The following is a 22,140-nucleotide window of genomic DNA, read 5'->3' as shown; positions in this document are numbered from 1 at the left end:
ATTGTAGGGTCTTCTCTGTGCAAATGGACAGCAGAGACCTCACAGAAGTCTTTTCACATCCTATTTTTCCCTTTAAAAAGTCTTGTATAACCATTGCATTAAGCTCCAGGTAGTTCAGAGCTCAATGGCCACGTGTGCTGAGGGAAATGTGTGGATGCCCACATGCCCAAGCAGAGCTCGCAGGATCAGTGCTGGTGTTCATGGGATATGCAGGATGAAAGCAGTTGAGCAACTGGGGGCACTGGTTTTGAAGACTGGAGAGTGGGCTGGGATTCCTGCTCTGTTACAGACTGTTGTAGGGCATAAGAATATCACTCAGGCATTTTGTGTCTCAGTTCCTCAACTAGAACATGAGGAGAAGATAATAGCTTTGTTTTACTTTACAATGCATCTGAATTGCTTAATTTCTATATCAGTGCAGGCAATACAAAGCACTTAGATAAACATAAAGTCCCAAATCTAACTCTTAAGTGTGAAGAGTTATTAGCTCTATGCTGTTTAAATGAAAACATGAAAATAGGTTTGCTAGAAATCCCGAAGTGCTTGGTAGAAATGATTGCTATTGACTTTCTTCTTTGTTTGAATACATTTTTAAAAGCTTCCCTAGACTGGAAAGGCCCAGCCTTTGCTCCTGCTGAGGTCCCACAAGGGCTATGAGAAGCCCTGCTTCTCAAGGTGGCAAGATATTGCTGCTTAGGGAGTTTCTTGTCTCTTTTACAGGCTGAAGGTCTTGAATTAAAGGATTAGGGCATTAAGTGCTGGAAAAAGATGCTGGTCAATTAACCTCTCCAGACACATGTTCTCTCCTGCCTTGCTTCTGCTGGATACTGCATTTAGACTGCATTTAGCGGTGAGCCTTTCCTCAGAAAGCCCTTCTCCTTTGCAAAGGAACTCATGGCAGCTCATCAAGACCTGGCAGTATTCCTAGAGAGACAAAGAACAACTGATCTACCTGTACAAGCCTGCATTTGAGTCAGCCATATTCTGGCCAACAGAGTTAAGGAAGTTGCAAGAACGGCTTGTCTCATCCCAAAGCAGGTACCTTCATCTGCTCTTACAAGTCATCTGACACACTCCATTGACTCTACTGACCAGACCTCCACTAACTCTATGAAACTAAAATGAGTAGCTCACACGTGGACACCTACACTGCAGATGCTTATGATTAACTGAGTTGAAACCCATTCTTGGGTGAGCCAGTTTGTCTGTGCTTCACAAAGATTTTCAGATAAAAAGAAAGTAGCCTTACCTTGTGGGTTTTCAGAATTGTTTTTCTTCCATATACCAGAAGGAGTTATAAATTTTTCTTACCAGAGGTAAAGATTAGAGCAAAGACTTGAACATGTGTGGTTAATTGTCTAGAGCAATCCTCCAACCACAGGAACTATCCTGAATTAGCCTGAATTCATTTTCCTGAATTATCTCAGGAAATTGTCCCAAGGAATGATGAAAAAGAAGCAGAAAGACTGTGATTTTTGGTTTGATTTATCACCCTTTTGTGTGAACTGCATTTAGCTGAAAATGTTCTGACTACCTTTGCCTTTCTTTATCAAACGATTCACTGTTTGCCACAGTCACTGCAATACCTGGACAGGTCATTTTTGTGTTTACTGCCATAAAGTCCCTCACGACTTAAATTCTTTGCCTCATTCCTATTCTACACACAGAAAATTAGGACTAAAAGCCATATGACTTTAGGCAAGTACCCTAGTTGTTGGACTGTCCTTCTGCTATAATTTCCTAAAGCAAATCAATAAAGAGCTGCTGGCAGTGGAGATTTCTCCAAAGTATGAGATAAAAAAGAATTATTATTTTCAGTTCATGGCATGACCTCATTTTCTTTTCAAATTAATTTTTAAATGGTGTTATGATTATTTTATGATATTGTTTTTTAATCTTTTTGTTCTATACAGTGCATTTGATAGATAATATTCTGATAGAAGTGAAAGATACACTAGAAGTTTGTAATTAATGTAGTCCAATGAAATTTCTCTCTTCTCCATTTCCTGGATTAGAAAAAAGACTCATTTTATTACTGTTCCATTGCTGTTTGTAATTGAAGCGTGGTAGCTTTGAATAAATAAAAGGGGAGGAAACAAGGCTGGCAGGGAGGTAGGACCCAGAGCCAGACAATATTGAATAGTGTAACCAACGGATTCATCTTAGGAAGCTGGGAGAGTAAAACTTATTTAGGCTGTGGGCCATAAGTAGACATAGCAGTGAAATGTGAAACAGGTCGAAGTGTTTGAAAAATGGCACCTTAATGTTCTTCTAAGTGAACAGCTTTCAGGAGTTCCTTGGGGAATCAAGAAAGTGCCTTCTTTCACTTAATGTTGATTTTTAAAACGTTCTTGATGATTTAAACCCAATCTCAACAGTCCTCTAGCTTCCTATCTATGGTGTTCTTGGGGTTCCTTATGGAAGGGTTAACTTGCTCAAGGTTCATATCTCTTGTTTTCATTTCTCAGAAATGAGGAGTCAAGAGCATCCTAACAGTTACATTACTAAAGTCCTATGCTCCAGGAAAGTGCTTAACTGCTGTCTTCAGGACAGCACATATTTTCCTGAATCAGGGCCATGAAAAATCTTTAAGATGACAACCTGCTGGGTGGCTTTGAAGTAGCATCTATAGCCCGAGCATGGTGTTTCCTTTAATTCCACTGAATTCATTTCCATAAAACTCAGTTATAATTCTAGCTCAGCTGTAGATTCCTAGACATGAGTTACTCTGCATAATTTAATCTGAAAAGCAGATGCATCATAGAAGCGCTTACATACCTTAGCTAGGAGCATTGTGGGTAATGGGAGTGGATAATAAATTGCACTGCTACCACACCTCACAAAAACTAGCATGTCAGAGAATTACCTGACATCTCATAACTTGCTTCCTTCCAGAAGAAGTTGGGGAATTTTGCATTTATTCAGATCCCTAAGAGTTTTGTCTTCAAGGCAGGGAAGAACAGAGTTTATCCAAAAGCCTGAACTGAAGGTATTTTTGAATAATGAAGAGCTTGTGTGTGAAATTTTGCACCCAGCTAGAGCCCTTACTCAGTCACCGGGAGGCATTTGTGTTTATCCATGCTGTAGTACTGTGGACTCACTTGAAATTTTGGTATTACTATCGCTGAATGAAATTTTGCCACGGTCTATGCCTAGGCTGATTGCTATACTTTCCTTTCCATAATTCACAAGATAGCGACAACAACAAAAGTAAAATAAAAACGGCAGCATTTTCTGGAAAGGCAGAAATTCCACAGCATGTGAGAAGAAAAAAATTCCCCTGGAAATAATATTGTCTAACCAGAAGCAGAAACAACTTTACCCAAGGACTTGTTGCCTAACTAGCCAGCACAAATTCTGTTAATAGGTATGAATATAAAACATGTTTGACACCATAAATGTATATGGGTTCACCACTTTCGAAAAGTGATTTTAGCTTCGTTTGAGGAGTTAAACAAATTCATGCTTCAGCAGCTGACGCATGAGTTATGAGCAATGGGCAGCTGAGCTGGTACACCCTGCCAGAAATAAGGCAGACTCTCTATATGGCATCTGGTTTGCCTTCCCTTCAATTTCTTCCCATATTAGAGGAGACAGACTTCAGCCTTACGGCTTCAAGAATATTCGAGTTTTAACCATTTCAGCATTTCCCTCATCTCCCTCTTAATACAACCTGGCCTCATGGAAGCAGATGTATTTTTATTTATTTACTGTGAGACACAAGAACAGCTGATTCATAGCAATATCTGCCTCAGTATTTGATTTCTATTCAAATAAAATTGCATAGGAAACAAGTCCCATCCTAGCAAAGTCCCATCTGAGTTAAAGCAAGTTGCTACACCATTCACTTAAAACAAATTGATTTTCAGAACTAAAACACAAAGTCAGGAGTGTGAGTAAGGCTGTGAAATGGTTATGAAAAAGAAGTTTCTAATTTTTTTTTTAAATTGGTTTCTAATTTTTTTTTTTATTTAAATAATTTCTAAGAAGGAGTCAGTTCCCAAAAATGCAGACCGTGAAAGTCCGAATAAATGTCTTCAATGTCTAGTCCACCAAGAAGATAGCTTCGCAACTGTCTTTTCTCCCTAGAATGCAGCTTTTGTTCTAGCCTCCATTGTACATAGTACAGGCGTGTAAGCCCTCCACCTTTTGTAAGTACAGGGCAAATCTCAGTTTATGTATCAAGAGGAATGTCTGTGGGATTATGAAGGTAATGAAGTTTGGGTTTTTTCCCTATGGTAATGAAGTTTAAAAAGCAAGTAAAGGCACTAAAATTCCTGGTAAAGTTTTGACAGGTCTTCCTGCTAATTATGCATCTGCTAAATGACACTATCCACCTTCTTAGTTTTTATCTTCACCTGTGAGTTTGACAACTTGTTTTTTCATGTAGCAGCTTTTAACGGTTGATGTATGCACTCACTTCCGGCTAATTACGCACAAGACAGTGTCAGATGTCATTGTTTACTACAAGGCCAGAGACCCCTTGTAATGGACTCACCCCACCTCTGTTCTACACTGAGTCAATGCCCGGAGCACTTACTGCTGGAAGGAAGAAGAGAAAAAAGAAAAAACCAACCACACCAGTAGAACAAAAGGATTGAGCAAGAATTCTTGGTAAGGTGATCATGAGCAATCCCAGCTAAATGCTAAATGGCCCATGTAGAGCGTGCACCAGACTACTGGTAAAAAACTAAGCTTCAAGTTGGACATGAGTTCATTACCCCTGATTTTTTAACCTATTCTTTTGTCTCCCTGTGGTCTTGATAGGCGCTGGAAACAAAATCCCCTTTATGAAATGAAGGAAGGATCTGCACTCCACTGAAGGCTGTGATGAGATCTTTTCCCTTGGGCCTTGATGCATTTTTATTCTTTACTTTTTTCTTTAAGAGCATTTAGCATTATGTTTGAGGGAAAATTATATTCTTGGTTTCATCTTTTAAATCTGTGTTAAGTATAGCTTCAAAAATAAAAATTTCAATGACATTCCTTTGCCTTTTAAACTGGTCCTATAACTCAGAAATACTGATATTACTCAGCTTTTAAGTCACAGTATTTTACTCTAAAACAGGTAATTTTGGATTGAGATTGCAAAAACATTTGCTATTAAGGATTTTTTTTTTAAAATAGATTTCTAATACAGCCTCTTTTCTTTATAATATCTTGCTGTTAATTCTGACACTTCCTCCCATGTCCCCCCTGCAGATGCACATGCACACATATACAGACAAATGGTAACTCAAAAAACCTAATCCCAGTTAAGAAATTACGGATTTTGAGACAGGATGATGTGGAGCCACTACAGCATAGCCCTGTATACATAAATATGTATTTGTCTTGTAAACATTGTGTTAACAGACACGTGGCTCTTAAGCAGCTTTTTATTAAATTGCGTAGAATTTATTGAGTGATGACCTAAATCCAGGAAGTAGACATGGAGGATGTGTGATAAAATAAACACACTTAAAACTTCAGCATCCAAAAAATGTCCTAAGGGTGTTAGCCTAGGCAGACACTTCAGGATGAGGTGAAACTGCCAGTGATGAAAAGAGGAGTTAGGCATGGCTTGATTTACATGTTCCTACTATCTGTAAATCAAGTAGTAGTCCCCAGGAGTCCTCAACAGGTGAACCAAATGTGGATTTTAGGAACTGTAGACTCCCTGAACAAAGCATTTCTTCGTAAACAGAGTTTCCAAAGCATTTTCAAGGGGCAGTGCTGGGAGTCCCTGGACCCTGAGGTCCACCATCTGCTCAGCTCTGCAGAAGAGCTGAACTGCTTATCCAAAGTTGGTGAAAAACTATGAAAACAGCTGCAGCAAGCAGCTCCTTTGGAAGTGGAGAAACACCTACAGAACATTTGTGGCTACTTAATGAACTGAATCACAAGTCAGGTGCAATTTGATGGATGATTTGACAGCGAAGCCTTTGCTCTGCACTACGCAGGAAACATTCACTTTTCTGCCAAAACTCTGGAAACAGTTAATGCCCAGAAAATTAGACTGAACAACAGAAGTCTTTTTAGTTTGGGGTGGATTTTTTTGGTTTTGGTTTTGATTTTGTTTGTTTTGTTTTATTTGTTTTGTGCTTCCACTGTTGACATTGAGCTGCTGTGGCTGAGGGTGAGACATCCAGCCTACCCTGTAAGAAGCACTCCCTGTCCAGAATTACCTATAAAGTATGGGCAAAGCAGCTGGGGATAGTAATGCATTAAATCCTGCAGCTCAGGAGCTCTTCTGTCAGAGCCCTGACTGTGTGTTATGCCTGTCAGTGCCTCCTTTTCTGTGCACAAAAAAGTGAATGTTTTTTGCTAAGGGCCCTTGAAAAGGAAATATTCTGCTGAGAACAGGTGTAGCTGTTACATTCAAAGTGACCTAGATATACTGGATCCTAACTGTTCTTTTTCTTCTATTGTTTTTATCTACTATTTGGCTGAAGAACTACATGAGAACAAAGCTCTGTTCTGCTACATTCACTTAAGAAAGGCAGTCACAAGCTATATGTTCTGGAAGCAATAAATAAAGATTTTAAAAGTTTTGGCATTGTTTTTAAAAATGATAGCCTTGGAGAATCATCCTCATCCTCTGATTTTTAAACAAAATGAAATTAACATCTTCACTGGTCTTCAGGAAAACCTGCCCCAAGCCCACACAACACAGAAGTGCTGAAGAAATGCCATTATTGAAACCACCGTTAGCAGTCATTCTGGGGAAATATGAAGCAAAGCCAGGGTAGCCGATCAGCTGGGAGCTGGTCACGCCCTGTAAATTGCTTGTTTATAATATATGAACACTGTGTGCCAGGATTGCCACATCAGGTAAAGACAAGCTTGTATACTAAAAAAATATGTAGAAAGTAATGTTTTTATGCCTTCGTTATCAATGAGTTCTGCAGTGTGAACTGAGGAAATTAAGCTCAAGGAGAGCTGAAAACCAGGAGCGAATCAATCGATACCAGGGAGGAATCTGGTGCAGGGGGTGTTGCCTGAAGTGATCAGAGTACAACCTGTAGGATGTAACAATTTCATTAATGCTGTTTTACTAGCACAATTGGAGTCAAAACAGAAAACCCTTGCATCCTGAAGAGAAAAAAAGTCAGCGTAGGTATTTTTAGCAGGTCACCTTTCAGTATCTATAGAGAATAAATTACTTGTACATATGAACAGATTTTTTATCCATTTTTAATTTTCTCTACATTTATTAGATCGTTTCAACTAAATATTAGGTAATCTAGCTTTTTGCTCAAACAATTCATGTCTGCTAAAATCAATATAATGATGTTCCAGAACCTTATGGTTAGATATTGTGGATTAATAAACATGTAAATTCAACAAACTTTCCTCCAGGTCACTGCTTCTACTGCTGATACTATTGTCATAAAACACTGTGCTAAGATCTGAGTTTACAGTGTTCAGCTGAAGCTATCTATTGTTAATTACCATGGGAATATTGAAAATCTGTTTATTCTTAAGTTAGCATTGAACCATGTTTTCCAAAATTGAAAGCAACACAAGAATTGAGCAAAGTCTGTTTTTCTCTGAGCCAACAAGAAGAAAAGAGCGGAAAATCTGAAAACAAGTTTAACTCAAGCCAATTCTGTGTTAGTGATCAAAACAGAAGAAACATAAACCAAAGCTTTTTCTTTTCACCCACACAACAAAGTGAAAGTTTTATTAAGCTTTGTAGTAATGATTGTCTGCAGTGAAAATGTTCAGCTGAAGTAAATTCTCATACTTTCATAGAAAAAGTGAAGGTATGACATTTATATGAAAGATGGATCTGATCCAAATTGCTAAACATTATCTGGCTTTCTTGATATCTTCTTGATATCTTCTTGATACCACTCAAGTGGTAGAAAAGTCCAAAGCTTCTTACTCTTGTCTTAAGTAAATTTCTAATGTTCATCCATGCAGTGAAAACTGTGAAGTTATTATCCCTGAGACTCTATATGTCCGCAGGCAAACTAAATTTGTTTATTAAATGACATGAATTTTCAACTAGTAATATCTTGATTTCTTCTTGCTAAAACTACATTCCTCAAGTCCTTTGGAGATGTCTTTCCTTCCTTTTTTCCTCCTTTTCCTTTTCCTTTTCCTTTTCCTTTTCCTTTTCCTTTTCCTTTTCCTTTTCTTTTTCCTTTTTGCATTATCATTGGCCAGGGAGGTAGGGAGTCCAAATGAATTGCTGAGTACTAAATTTAAAGAATATCTGGTTAGAGATGTAGGCTCTGCTGATTTGTGAAGAGCTTAGAGTTCCCTGTTTATGTTTTTACAGATTAAAGAAAATGCCATTCTGTTTCCTCATGTTTACTGGTAAGTGATAGTGAGGTTGTAAACAGTGTACAGGGCCCTTCTGATTGCCTTGATACTTGGCTAGAGATAATCAAAGTACCAACTGTATGATTGTACGTACGGCTTTCTGATAGAGTTGAAAAACTCAACGTGCTACAAAATATAGCAAGAACTTCTAAAGGCAAAACTCAGCCTGAACATTCTGTTTTATAGCATCAGATTTATGGCTTCACTTTTTATAAGAGAAAAAAAAAAAAAAAAGAAAAGATAATGAAATGAAATACAAATCAGAAAACAGCTGTGTTCTTTTGCTGAAGCTCATTAGGTCCAGGCTCGCCATCCCATAACCTTGTATCTGTATTTTGTGTCTTGCTTAAAAAATGGTGGAGCTAGTCACTATAGAAGCTTTAGAGGTTACAAACCCCTTAGAAACATATTAACCTTAGAGGCAGGAAAAACAATTGAATAATTTAATTTCTGAGCACAGCACTAGGGCTTTTGTAACCTGCCTTTCACAGGTCCCTGTGATCTCTCCAAGATCAGAGCCTTCTGAGCCTCCAGTTAAAGAAATGATCTACTGAACAACAGTTTGCAACTCCATGTTTTAACACTGAAATCTCCAAATTTAGTTGATGTGGCAAGAACTACATCATTGTGTTTGGCTTAAACATGTCGTGTCCAAATCTCTCCAGTGTGGAACCTTTACTCACAAGCAGAAGCTCGCACCACAGGTATTTTAAAAGATACTGAGAAAAACATATTCCTTCTGTCTAACAGAATTAGTTGCATTTGTTCTTCCAGCTCATTGGAAGAAGCTATTTAGAGAGGACACATTTACTCTGAAATTGTCAGGATACTGAGGAAGCACCTTGGAAGCAACTGAATTACCAAGTTTTCTGTTGTGAGCTTTGCTCTCCAAGTTGGACAATAAACCGCTCTTAATTCCAGGGTACAGATTCCAGGGCCTCAGCGATATGCAGAGAACCTTTGTTGATCTTCAGCAAAGCATTGAAAACACTTCTTTCAAATATTCCTGCAGTAACTGTACTGCCTCTGAATTCTCTGATTTGCTCAAATCCTTTTATACTGTCAAAATTAGTAGCACATTGAACTAGAATCTTCTCCTACAGGTTACCGAGTGTGATGCACACTGGTGGGAGAGATACTTTTCCACACGTCCCTGTGAGTTCACTCCAACCAATCTCGGTGACGCTCAGCTTTCCCACTAGGGAATTCTGTTGTGTCCAAATGACTTCAAACCAGACAAGAATGAAAATGAGTAATTTACTTCAAGGATCTAGACTGCAGTTTTCCCTTGTCTCACAGCCTTTATGCACACTCTTAAAAAATAAGTAAGTCTCCTCTGATTAATTACCATATAGCAATCCTTGAAATATCTTTTAAGTAGAATACTGCCCTGTTTGCTTTAGGACCTGGCAGAAGTCCAGGACAAATGTATCAGTGCATATGGGTAAACCAAACTCTAATCAGTAAATGTCTTCATCTGTTGTGTAATTAAGTTAATCAGGGAACTTCCCCTGACAAATAAATGCTCTCATTCATTCTCCTGCATTTCCCTGCCTTACCTATAAGTAATGAGTAGTTCTAACAAACTTCCTCTGTCATAATGTCTCAACAGTTATTTGTTTTTAAGACAAACCAAACCAAACCAAACCAAGCAACCTTGTCCAAATCAGGGCTCATTGATTTCCTAACAATATTTGTGTAACAGGTAATTAGTTCCTTCAAATGTCAGCTACAGGGTTACACAGCTACAGTTTGTCAGAATACAAGGCATCAATTGATTATGTAGATGTTCCTTTTAAGTAAAATAATTTGATCCCAACATAGTTTCCTTTTGTATAAAGAATATTGTAAGATACAAGCATAGGAAAATAATTCCACAGACCTCGCAGTTTTATAAATTTATAAGAAATAATAACCTCCTAAAAAGTTATTAGTTCAAAGCTGTTCTGGTGAATTTTTAATTAAAAAGTTTTATCATCAGTTTGTTAGAACAAGTACCTCAATGAGAAGTGTTATTTCAATCAGTTTTCAATGCACCTCTGACACAGATCAGAAATTTCTTAAATTACACACCTTCTGAGAAGCAAAAAAAGTTTGATGTAAAAGAAGTTTAAATCATTCATAGAGGAAGAGGGAGGAAATTTGAGATGCTTGTTTTTTCTTTTTTTTCCCCTGCATAGTAAAAATGCTCAGTAGCTTGAAATCATTCTCAGTGAGTGAAAACAGGTTTCCAACTGGCTCTGCTAAATCAGTAACAGTTAAACTAGGGTGATGCCAAAATCCAGGTCATTCTGGAATTAGTGACCCAGCACTGCTCTCTTAGAAACACACAGGTTCCCCAAGATCACTGCCATTGGTGCTGGTAGATCAGAGCTGAAAGGATGCTCCCTCTATGCCCCTCTCAGGAGATGCCGCCTGGAGTACTGCATCCAGTTCTGAGTCCCCAAGTACAAGAAAGATATCGACCTGTTACAGTGGCTCCAAAGGAGGGCCACAAAAATGATCAGAGTACTGGAAGACCTTTCCCATGAAGAAAGGCTGAGAGAGTCGGGGTTGTTCAGCCTGGCAGCCTTTCACTATATAAAGGGGGCTTACAAGAAACATGGAGAGAGACTTTTTACCTGGTCCTGTAGTGATAGGACAAAGGCTTTAAAGAGGTAGATTTAGACTAGATATAAGGAAGAAATGTTTTACGATGAGGATGGTGAAACACTGGAACAGGTTGCCCAGAGAAGCTGTGGATGCCCCATCATTGGCAGTGTTCAAGGTCAGGTTGCGTGGGGCTTTGAGTAACCTGACCTAGTGAAAGATGTCCCTGCCCATGGTACAGGAGTTGGACTGTAAAGGTCCCTTCCAACCCAAACCATTCTATGATTCAGTGATTCTATGATAACCTGACATGATTTGGTGTTACCTTGATGATCTATGAAAAATTTAAAAAGGAAGGAATGACAGTTCCTCATTATAGAAGATAATATAATTCAGAGAAACATTTACACTGTCCTGGAAACTTCCCCCTCTTTTCCCTTAAATGTTATACTTCTAGCTGAGGCAGGTCCACACCCTTCAGAAAACCAATCGAATATCTCTTTATTGACAAATCTGTACTGAGACATAGTGTACTTTCGCCTCAGCTTGATCTCTCCATATGCATCCTGAGTGAAACCACACAGGGCTCCCGTGTTGTTAAATATTTAACAAGTCACTTTGAAATAATTTCTCTGTTTATGTCCCCTTCATAGTTAAGCTCCAACCGGTTCCTGACAGGTAAATGAATGTAAGCCAATAAAGTGAAACTTCAGCATTTTAGAACAGATGTATACGTATCGTTTATCTCTGAGTTTTACACTTCCTTTTAGATTGCTCATTGCCTCAGATGATGGAGGATTTTGCCCTTTTCAGCACCCAAACTGGGGATTCTTCACCTACCTGACCACAAAACTGAGGAGTATTAATACTGGGAAAAGGTTTTCTGATGGCAGTTAGCACAACATCTGCACAATATTCTTGCAGTCTATTGACTTCCAGACCTGGAGATTACATGAAATAATGACCGTGAACAGTCGTGCTGAACAGTTACTTCAGAAACTTGTCTATTTGCTTTTTGAACCTATGCCATCTTTTATTATCTGCAATGCAGTGTGGCAGTGCATGTCAGAGCTGAATTACACAATATGTGCAAATTGTTTCTTTTTTCTGCTGCCTGATAATAATTTGCTGTTCCTTTATTTCTGTTTACAAGAGAAGGCATAGTTTATACAGTTTCTATATTATTTTCATAAACATCATGGACTTCTACCATTTCTTGCTTCAGTCATTTCCTGGTTGGAGCAAACCAATAAATTTAACTTTTTTATTTGTTTTGATTTGGTTTTTTTGACCACGGTTTCATACCTCTGCAAATTCTTGCAATGCTTTTGTGTTCCCTATATAGTTCTACTATAACCTTCCTGAGATGTTGGGACAAGAACGGCATATGATATCCAAAATAGCATCACAGATTTATGGAGCTGTCTAATAATGTTTTCTGTTGTGTTCTCTGTTCCTTTCTAAGAATGCCTAATAATCTAGTTAACTATTTTTGACTGCTGCTAGGCAGACAACTACCAGGCAGAGAACTGTTGCACTGACTCCTGACACATCTGCTGGCTATTAACATTTCATTGAGAAATTGTATGTGCATAGGGAGAATTGTTTTTACAATATATACATTATTTTTTGTTTACTGAAAATGAAATTTATCTGCTATCTAGCCTCTATCAAGCAACCTTCTTGCAAATTTTTAACTTACAACTAATATTAGTTTAATAACTCATATTACATTTTTGCTTTCCTGCATAACTTGGCATCAGTAGTGAACCTCATCTTTGTTTTCGTTCCAGTTTGGAATGAAATAAGTTTGAAGTGGAATAATCTCTGCAAAACTGTTCCTGTACAGCTCCGTGATTATACTTGACAATTCTGACTCACAGGGTTTAACAGGCTATAAACTGCAGAGTTGCTCCTTTATGTTCCTGAAGGTCAAGGACATGATTTTTAAAGACTGAAAAACCTGCAGAAGTAGAGTGTCTTTACAGTGTGCAATGAAGAGTCCAATATGCTCAGCAGTTGTCTAGGAAGAAAGAATGGCCAAAGTGCTTGTCCTTGAACCGTTCCAACATTTGAGCTGCACTGGAGGTATGGGAGTTGTAGGCTAAAAGGCTGACGGCATGATTCTGCCCCCTGCCCATGCAACTGTATGGAAAGAAACTGCATGTGTTATGAGAAATTAGTATTCTCCCTGAGACTCCAATAGAATTCATTTTCTAGAAAGAAAAGACTAGATAAACTTCACGAAGCAATGTGAAAGAGTGGAGAATGGGTATCCACTGAAATTACTAAAATAAAATAATTTCTAATTAATTAAGAAAATGAAATAATTTTGATTTTATTCCACTTTCCTCCTCCCTTGACAATGAGGGTGCAGTTTTCCACCTTAGAAAAAAATATGGTTTATATTGAGAAGTGTGACATTGGGTGATATTTGATCAGAAGGTAATTAATTGTATGTTAACAGTGGCTTAACCACAGCTAATAAAATGCAAACAGTTATAAAACGCAAAACCTTACATGAAACTGAGAGGGTTTTAAAAAGGTTTCATTCTAAGCAGATGAGAGAGGTTGGATGTTGCAGTGACTAGTTCCCATGGAAGAAGAGGATGAAGAGCTCCAAGCTTCCATGGTACATCTACACCTGCTTTAGCCTGCAATCTGTGGTCACCCGATGATTTTTATCTTTTTCATGTGATATATCGGTATGTATTTGCTATATCTTAGTAGAGAGTACTAAAACTCTGGAGAAGAAGAAGAAAATTAAATATCTTGCTCTGAAATGAAGTCAGAAGGAGATTAGCCAAAACAATAAAATCTCTTCCGTTCCCTAGACACATAACCCTATGGGGATTACTTGAGGTGGTCACAAATTTGTGACTTGTTGTTTGTGTCTTCATCTACATAATAATCCTCACTTCAATGATCTTGATTTACATGGTTCACTGAAGTTAAGCAGCTATGCTTAGTGAATTAAGCTGTGAATTCAAATGGGTATGACTCACCTTAACATCTGGGGTGGTCAGCATGCAACTGTACTGATCTACACTTTGAGAAGCAAGTTACTTCACATCTTAAGGGACAGTCTAGACTCAGCTAACTTCTCCAAACCGGTTATGTCCAATCTGTTACCACTCTGTTGCATCCAAATTACAAACTGGGCTGTTTGAACTCTCCATCAGATTGTTACACAACAAGTTGCACCATGCAGGTGGGCCAAAGAAACATGCCTTATGGTTAGTCCTGTCAGTCCATGAGTAGAACCATTAGTCCAGTTACAATGATGCTAATAAATTTAGTTCAAATTATACTTCATTCAAACTGCATATACAAATAATTTACGACCTTTCTCTCTCCCTCTCTCGCTGGTGCTGTGGTTCCCCTTTGCAAGCCCCTCTGGGTTCCCAGGGTAATGACTTCAGCCTGGAGATGGGCAAGGAAAAAGAGGGAATTTGCAGACTGTCACCAGCATCTTGAGTCCTTAACTGGAGAGTTGGAGGTCCTCCCTCTTGAGCCCTCTCTTGTTAACGCGCTCCTCTTATTCTCTTATTGGTGTGTAAGTTCATCAGAATTTACTACACAGCATGTTTTATCTTTAATGGATACTTACTCTGGCTTCTTTCTGGTATTCCTAAAAAAAATTACCCACCTTGCAAAGCTCAGTTCCTATACTGAAAATCAGCAATATGCCTGTCACCTTGGGGTCTCTGGTGTCATCCTCTGGCTGCATGTTCAAGGCCTTTGCTATCATCCAGTGTCTCCCACTCCTCTGTGCTTCACTTTGATTCCAGGCTCATAGGTAATTCTTTCTACACTGAAAAGCCACTTGTTATTAGTAGTTATTAGGCACAGAATTGTGTGGTGCTGTGTCTACCCTTTGTACAATCATACAGAGCTAAGTGAAGGCCAAAAAAATTTAGACAGCAGCAAAAAAAAAAAGAAAAGTTTCTCTCCATCTCTTGATTCCATCTTTCTCCATGTCACAGAGGTGTTTTGGCTGCAGTAGACTGCAGTATGATGAGAAACTGTAAAATGTGATGCAACACCAAACAGAAGAAAATACAATCAGTTCCCTGCTGAGTCTAGAAGGAGAGATTTAATCATGACAAAGACTGGCTTTGCAAGGGTTTGCTTTTCAGTCCTTGAGTCTGCACTAGCTATGTTCCCCACTGAAAATGCAGAAGAAACCTAGAAAGTAGCCTGGGAATCCTCAAATATGTGAGCAACATGAAAACTCTGCAGGTGTTCTTATCAGAAGCAATGTGTTTTTTTGTTGGAGTGAACCAAAACTTTTGCCCTTTTCCAAAAAGATTACGAAGAATAACTAAGCCACGGTCTCCCATTCAGTGTCATGGTCAAAGTGGCTTCACTGAGTTTTCTGTGCTCCTGCTATTGCTCTGCTAGTCCAAAACCAGAAGATGATTGCTGTGACCAGCCATGGCTTGAGACACACAGTGGAAATGTCAGTGCTGATCTGCTGGCCTGTGGGACTTCAAAGGACATTTTCCTTGACATATTTTTAAGAGGAACTTACAGAGTTGTACTTTTTTGGCTGTTTTGTGTTATTTTAACATTGCTTTCTTGTAATTGATTGTTGTGGTTTAACCCCAGCCAGCAACTAAGCACCACACAGCCACTCACTCATTCCCCCAATGGTGGGATGGGGAAGAGAATAAGAAAAGTAAAAGTGAGAAAACTTGTGGCTTGAGATAAAGAGTTTAACAGGTAAAGCAAAAGCTGTGTGTGAATGCAAAGCAAAATAAGGAATTCATTCACTCCTTCCCATCGGCAGGCAGGTGTTCAGCCATCTCCAGGAAAGCAGGGCTCCATCACATGTCACGGTTACTTGGGAAGACAAAATGCCATAACTCTGAATGTCGCCCCCTTGCTTCTTCTTACCCCAGCTTTATATGCTCACCATGACATCATAGGATATGGAATATCCCTTTGGTCAGTTGGGGTCAGGTGTCCTGGCTGTGTCCCCTCCCAACTTCTTGTGCACCCTCAGCCTACTCACTGGTGGGGTGGTGTAAGAAGCAGAAAAGGCCTTGACTCTGTGTAAGCACTGCTCAGCAGTAACAAAAGCATCCTTGTGTTATCAACACTGTTTTCAGCACAAGTCCAAAACATAGCATCATGCTAGCTACTATGAAGAAAACTAACTCTACCCCAGTCAAAACCAGCACATTGATTTACGGCTGAAATTTTAGTTCTGTTCTTCTTTTCTTCTTTCTAAACAGATATCAAGGCATTAATACTTGCAGTGAGTAATAAAGGAATGAAAACTGACTTGTGTTGATATTTGAACTATAATAAATGCTGAAGAATGTTGTTATGGCCTAAAAATTCACATGACATAGAAATACTTTGTACTTTGGGAGAGTTAAGCCAAAACCAAAACCAACCATTTAAATTTTTATCCATCTAAATTCTATTGATGGGTTCAAACACTTAATTTTCCTTCAGTCTTATGTTAAACTTTTCTTTAATTGAAGAAATTAAACTGTATGCCAGCATGATGTACTTAAAGTTAACAAAAGATTTTATGGCACAGAAATACATGATAATTCTGTCATGTGCCTTTGAATATTATTAATATTCAGGATTTTAACATCTTCATTTGTATGATTTATGCTCACATTAACAGATAATCCTTATTTTTCATTTTATATTGCTTCTCAATTTCTGTGAGAGCACTAGGTCATAAAGTACTCAACTTTCTGTTCTTTGAGATTGTTTTAAAGCTTTAGCCTTTGTGATTTTAAATTGAAATCCACTTTCCTATACTTGCACAATGGGAAAAGAAAATGTGTTTCCATTTAGACATACACGGGTTGATTTTTCATATTCCCTGGCATAATAATTAGGCTTTTGCACAGTGAATATGAGTTAATTGCAAAAAAGTCAGCAGTATAACCCTCTACCTTCCTGATATTAGTATGGTGTTTCTACTGCACTCACCAAGAATTCTCTTTAGGCAACTGTGAGAGACTGGACTGTTAAGATAATTGTCTCAAAGCTTGCGTGGCAAAGCTTGTGTGAACCTGTGGTGGTAGCGGGAGGTTCTGATACCTGTCGGACACGGGCAGAGTGGTGGCAGAGACGTCTGGACCTGGCTGGCACCTTGTCATGTGGGGGGTGTCGCGTGAAAGACGTGACCCAAGGCGCGTGGACAGCACATGAAAGGTGCACGCGTGTGCTGGACGGTGAGTACGTGCCAAACGTGCCAGCGCCCAGGTACCGACTGCCGGTACCGGAACTCTGCCCCGCCCCCTAACGACCCTCCATAAAGGGAGCGTGAAGCCGAACCGCGGTGTGTGTGTGTGCACCCCCCACCGCGGACGCGACTACGGACCGACAGGACGCCGCTGGATCCATGGTGGTGACTATCCTCTGCTTATCTCTCCGAACGCTTGCTTAGTTTCCTCCTAATATTTCCTGCCTTTCCTATCCTGCTTTTTCCACTTACACGCGTTCAATAGAGTGAGCAAAGGTGGCGGCATTTGACCTTGTTTGTGTCTTAATCTCACTCTTGGGATCGTTACAAATGTTCCCTGAGCCCGAAATACAACCGGGACAGCAACTATTGACAGATAATTCCATAAATACATAAGGAACAACTCACTGATTTGTGAACCTATGCCTGGTTTTACCTGCCAGTCCTTGGATTTTATGATTTTAATTTATTATATTGAAAAATTTTATCTGTCACTGAATGTTGGCAGATGTTGGCAAAGGAGACCTTTATAAAGGCAGTAGTAAAGTTATACATCTATTTTAAAAGTATAGCTATTGAAGTAAATCAGATACTCTGTAGCCATCTTCCAGTTTTCTGAAATTATCTTTAACTTGCAGTAGCCTCTTTGGTCTCAGTGATGCCTCTTCCTGAAGCCTTTAGTTAGCAAAGCCATTCAGTGAGTACCTGACAAGTTAATTGTTGAGCTGAACCAAACTCTGCATGATGTGGAAGTGTTGTAAATAAAGGCATTATATTTGGTAACCCATCCCTTTTAAAGCTAAATAGCAACAACCATAACCCAAAATCCCGTGCCAGTTACTGAGAAACTCTTACTAAAAACTCTACTTCTCTCAGACTAGGAGGGCAGTGAGCAAGAGAGGTTGCATGGAGGTTTTGCCTGTGGAGGATGGGAGGAAGAAGAGCAAGGTCTGGCTCCTGCAAAGCAGAAAACTTGTGCAGAGTTCGGCTGGTGACCATTTCATCAATGGTGACTGGTTGCTAAGCATGGGTGTTTGGGAGCTTCCTGGGGCTGCAGAGGCTGCTGTGAGAGTTGAGCAGCTGTCATGTACAATGGAGGGATTAGACTGGGCAAGGTGAGTATTCCCTACTATCCTGAGTAGGGAATAGAGAGTGTCCAGGACCACCAAGACAAAAGATGCTAGCTCACAAATGAGGGACTGTGTACCAGGGATGGATATGAGAACATCAGCCGCCGCCATCACACCTTCAGGGTAGTTCTCATCTATTGCTGATTGTCTTAATAATGATAGAGCAGAAGAGGAGAATAATCTTAACCACTCCTCCAAAGGAGAAAGTTAAAAACTAGACCCACTAACCGCCCTCCCCCCGATAGTATTTAAGCTTAAAATGTTGTTTGAAGTACCTCGGAAGAGTGGCGGTTCACCCAGACTATTGTATAAAGTTCAAAGTGTAACCTGACCAGGCAGTAGCCCTAATACACGTGTACCTGGTGAGAGGTTGGGTTTGTTCTTCTGACATGAGAGTGGCTGAGATGGAGCACCAGAGAGAAACGGGGGTTCACAGACGGGACTTACGGAGATATTATCTTGCAGCAGCACTCCTTGTGCTAAAAGGCAGGATGTAAGTCATTAGGAAGGAGAATTACCTGCTAGGAAGGGAAAACTTAGTACCTTGTATGTGTCCCACTCTTTAGTGGATGTCACACTCAAGGTCTGAAGAAGCTTCTGGAATAGAGACAATAATTTTAAAGGCAAGGAGAAGCGGAGGGTGGCAGTGGGAGTCCATGATCACTGGGACCAGTGACATCAGGGAAAAACTGCAAGATGACTTCATGTTGGCAGCAAAGCTAGAAGACTTCCTGAGATAAGAAATAAAAGCAGAGGAACTACAATGTTTGGCGTCAGATGATAACCCTGCCATAATAAGCACTTGGGATACTTAGTGGAAATAGGATCAGTGGGGTAGTGTTACCTGGCAATGAACTTTACATGAGCAATAAGATGAAGAAGCTCAGTGATGCTGCCTATGAAGGAATTACATTGAGTGTAAAAACATCACAGAAGCAGCCCACAATGTAATCCTTGTGGGTGGATGTCCCCGTATTGAGTACTAAGATCATATGGATCCTGTGAGCCGAGTCATGACAGTTATTAAGTCTAAATGATATCAGGTAGTAGAAGTGGGAGATTTCAGCTGTCTATGGAAAGAACACATCAACACATCAAGTTGAGATGTGGAGAGAATTCTTGCATTTGCTGAACGCTGTTCAGAGAGGCAGTTTTGTCTTATCCTTGAAAATGCCATTCTAAGTTTGATCTGGAGTGGTTTCTGGAACCTGGTTCAAGACATTAGAGGAGAGTCGCTCTGTAGGAGCAACTAGAATATTACAGATTTATTATCATAGCAGGAGAGCAAGTCAAATAGATTCCGCATGCAGGTGACCCCTTTTGCAAAGGCAAGCTACATAAAAATGAAGCAACTGGTAAAAAATTCATAGAATAATAGAATCATGGAATACCAGGTTGGAAGGGACCTCAGGGATCATCTGGTCCAACCTTTCTAGCACAATCTAGATGAGATGGCCCAGCACCATGTCCAGCTGAGTCTTAAAGGTGTCCAGTGTAGTGGAGTCAACCACTTCTCTGGGGAGATTATTCCAATGATTGACTGTTCTTATTGTGAAAAATTTACCTCTCATGTCCAATCGGAATCTCCCTGGGAGTAACTTGTACTCATTACCCCTTGTCCTCACCATGTGACTCCTTGTAAAAAGGGAGTCTCCATCTTTGTAGCTCCCCTTTAAGTACGGGTACATGATGATGAGATCACCTCTAAGGCTCCTTTTCTCAAGGCTGAACAAATCCAACTCTCTCAGCCTATCCTCATATGGCAGGCTTCCCAGACCCTTGATCACCTTGGTGGTCCAATAAATTCTGAAAGAAACTATGTAGATGCAGTCTGGAGCATAAAAAGAACCCAACAAACCCGTCCTCCTCCCCCTGCCCTGGGACCCTAGTGCAGTTGTGCTGCATTTAACAAACAAACAAACAGAAACAGTGAAAACCATAAAATATTTAAAAGATGAATGAGAAAATTGAGCAGATGCTAAGCTTAGCATTTAAACAAAAAAGCTTAATCCATAAAGTATGGCCAAAGGGAAAGAGGAAATTAATATCATTAAAAAGACATCTACAGAGCACCTGGAGTTAAACACATGGTTGGGGTTCCTCAAAGTGACACTCTTTGTAGCAGACACATCAAAGTTGATACCTCAGTTTGAGATAACTATGGGAAATGTTAGATCCCAAAGAGGTCAGGGATCTGTTAATAAATTACCAGAACAGAAGGCTGGAAAAAATTTTACCTCCAAGATATTTTGAAAACTCAAGTGTAAGCTTGATTTACAAGAGCAGGGTGCTGCCTACTCTCCCAGGGGACCCTGGGAGTAAAAGGTTCATCCCATATGCTGGAAGACTAATCTCAATTGCTGTGTATGGAGATAAGACCTACCATGCTCATCTTATAATCAGTGAATTATAAGGTATTCTAATCGGTGATTGCACTTTGTCTTCATAACGATGTCTCCAGCCCCCAGCATAGAGCATGCTATGCAGAAATAAAGATAGAAAGAACAGACAGAGAAGTGGTCCTTTTGAATGGGTTCACACCCAAGAAGGGTGTCAATCCTTGTTTCAAGGAAGTATTTTTAGTGTGAATTGCTATCAGCACAAAATCTTAAGATCCATTTCTAAACATGTATTCAATGACACATTCCTTTAGGATGGGCACAAAGAAGAAGGGTATACCACTTCCTACAACTACCTGAAAGGAGGTTGTAGTGAGGTGGGTGTCAGTCTCTTCTCCCACATAAAAAGCAATAGGACAAGAGCAAATGGCCTCAAGGTGTGCCAGAGGAAGTTTACATTGGATATTAGGAAAAATTTCTTCACTGAAAGTGTTGTCAAGCATTGGACCAGGTTGGGCAGGGGAAGTGATTGAGTCCTCATCCCTGGAGGCATTTAAAAGATGCATAGATGTGATGCTTAGGGACATGGTTTAGCGGTGGACTTGGCAGTGCTGTGTTAACAGACTTGATGATCTTAAAGTTCTTTTCAAACCTAAACAATTCTATGATTCTATGATTCTGTGATTCTAAAAGTTGAATCTTCTCCTGTCTGGATAGGAACTTGCTCCTTCCACCAGCAAACAGAGCAAATACTGCTGGGGAGTGGGAGCACTGTCTCCCTCTGTAGCTGGAAATCTAGCCTTTAAAGACTTTTTTTCCCCAAGCACTCTTCATCTGAGGGGAGACACACGGGGTGTCGTGGTTTAACCCCAGCCACCAACTAAGCACCACACAGCCAGTCGTTTGCTGCCCCCCCATTGGGATGAGGGAGAGAATCGGAAGGGTAAAAGTGAGAAAAATCATGGGTTGAGATAAGAACAGTTTAACAGGTAAAGCCAAAACCATGCACATGAGCAAAGCAAAACAACGAATTCTTTCACTACTTCCCATGGGCAGGTAGGTGTTCAGCCATCTCCAGGAAAGCAGGGCTTGATCATCTATAATGGTTACTTGGGAAGATAAATGCCATCACTCCAAACATCCCCCCCTTCCTTCTTTCTTCCCCCAGCTTTATTTGTTGAGCATGACATCATATGGTATGGAATATCCCTTTGGTCAGTTGGGGTCATCTGTCCCGGCTGTATCCCCTCCCAAATTCTTGTGCACCCCCAGCCTACTCACTGCTGGGGTGGTGTGAGAAGCGGAAAAGGTCTTGACTCTGTGTAAGCACTGCTCAGCAATAATGAAAACATCCCTGTATTATCAACACTGTTTTCAGCACAAATCCAAAACATTGCCCCATACTAGCTACTATGAAGAAAATTATCTCCATCCTGACCAAAACCAGCACACAGGGTCAGACCATCAGGCTCTGCACTTATGTCACAGCAGATGCAGAGGGGAGAATGTGAGAGTGGGAAAATGATAGTCATGAACTTTCAGAGTCGGAGCT

This window comes from Nipponia nippon, unplaced genomic scaffold (assembly GCF_047370975.1).
Source record: "Nipponia nippon isolate SJK-2023a ecotype South Korea unplaced genomic scaffold, ASM4737097v1 scaffold_8, whole genome shotgun sequence".
NCBI lineage: Eukaryota > Metazoa > Chordata > Aves > Pelecaniformes > Threskiornithidae > Nipponia > Nipponia nippon.
This window is presented reverse-complemented; position numbering follows the sequence as displayed.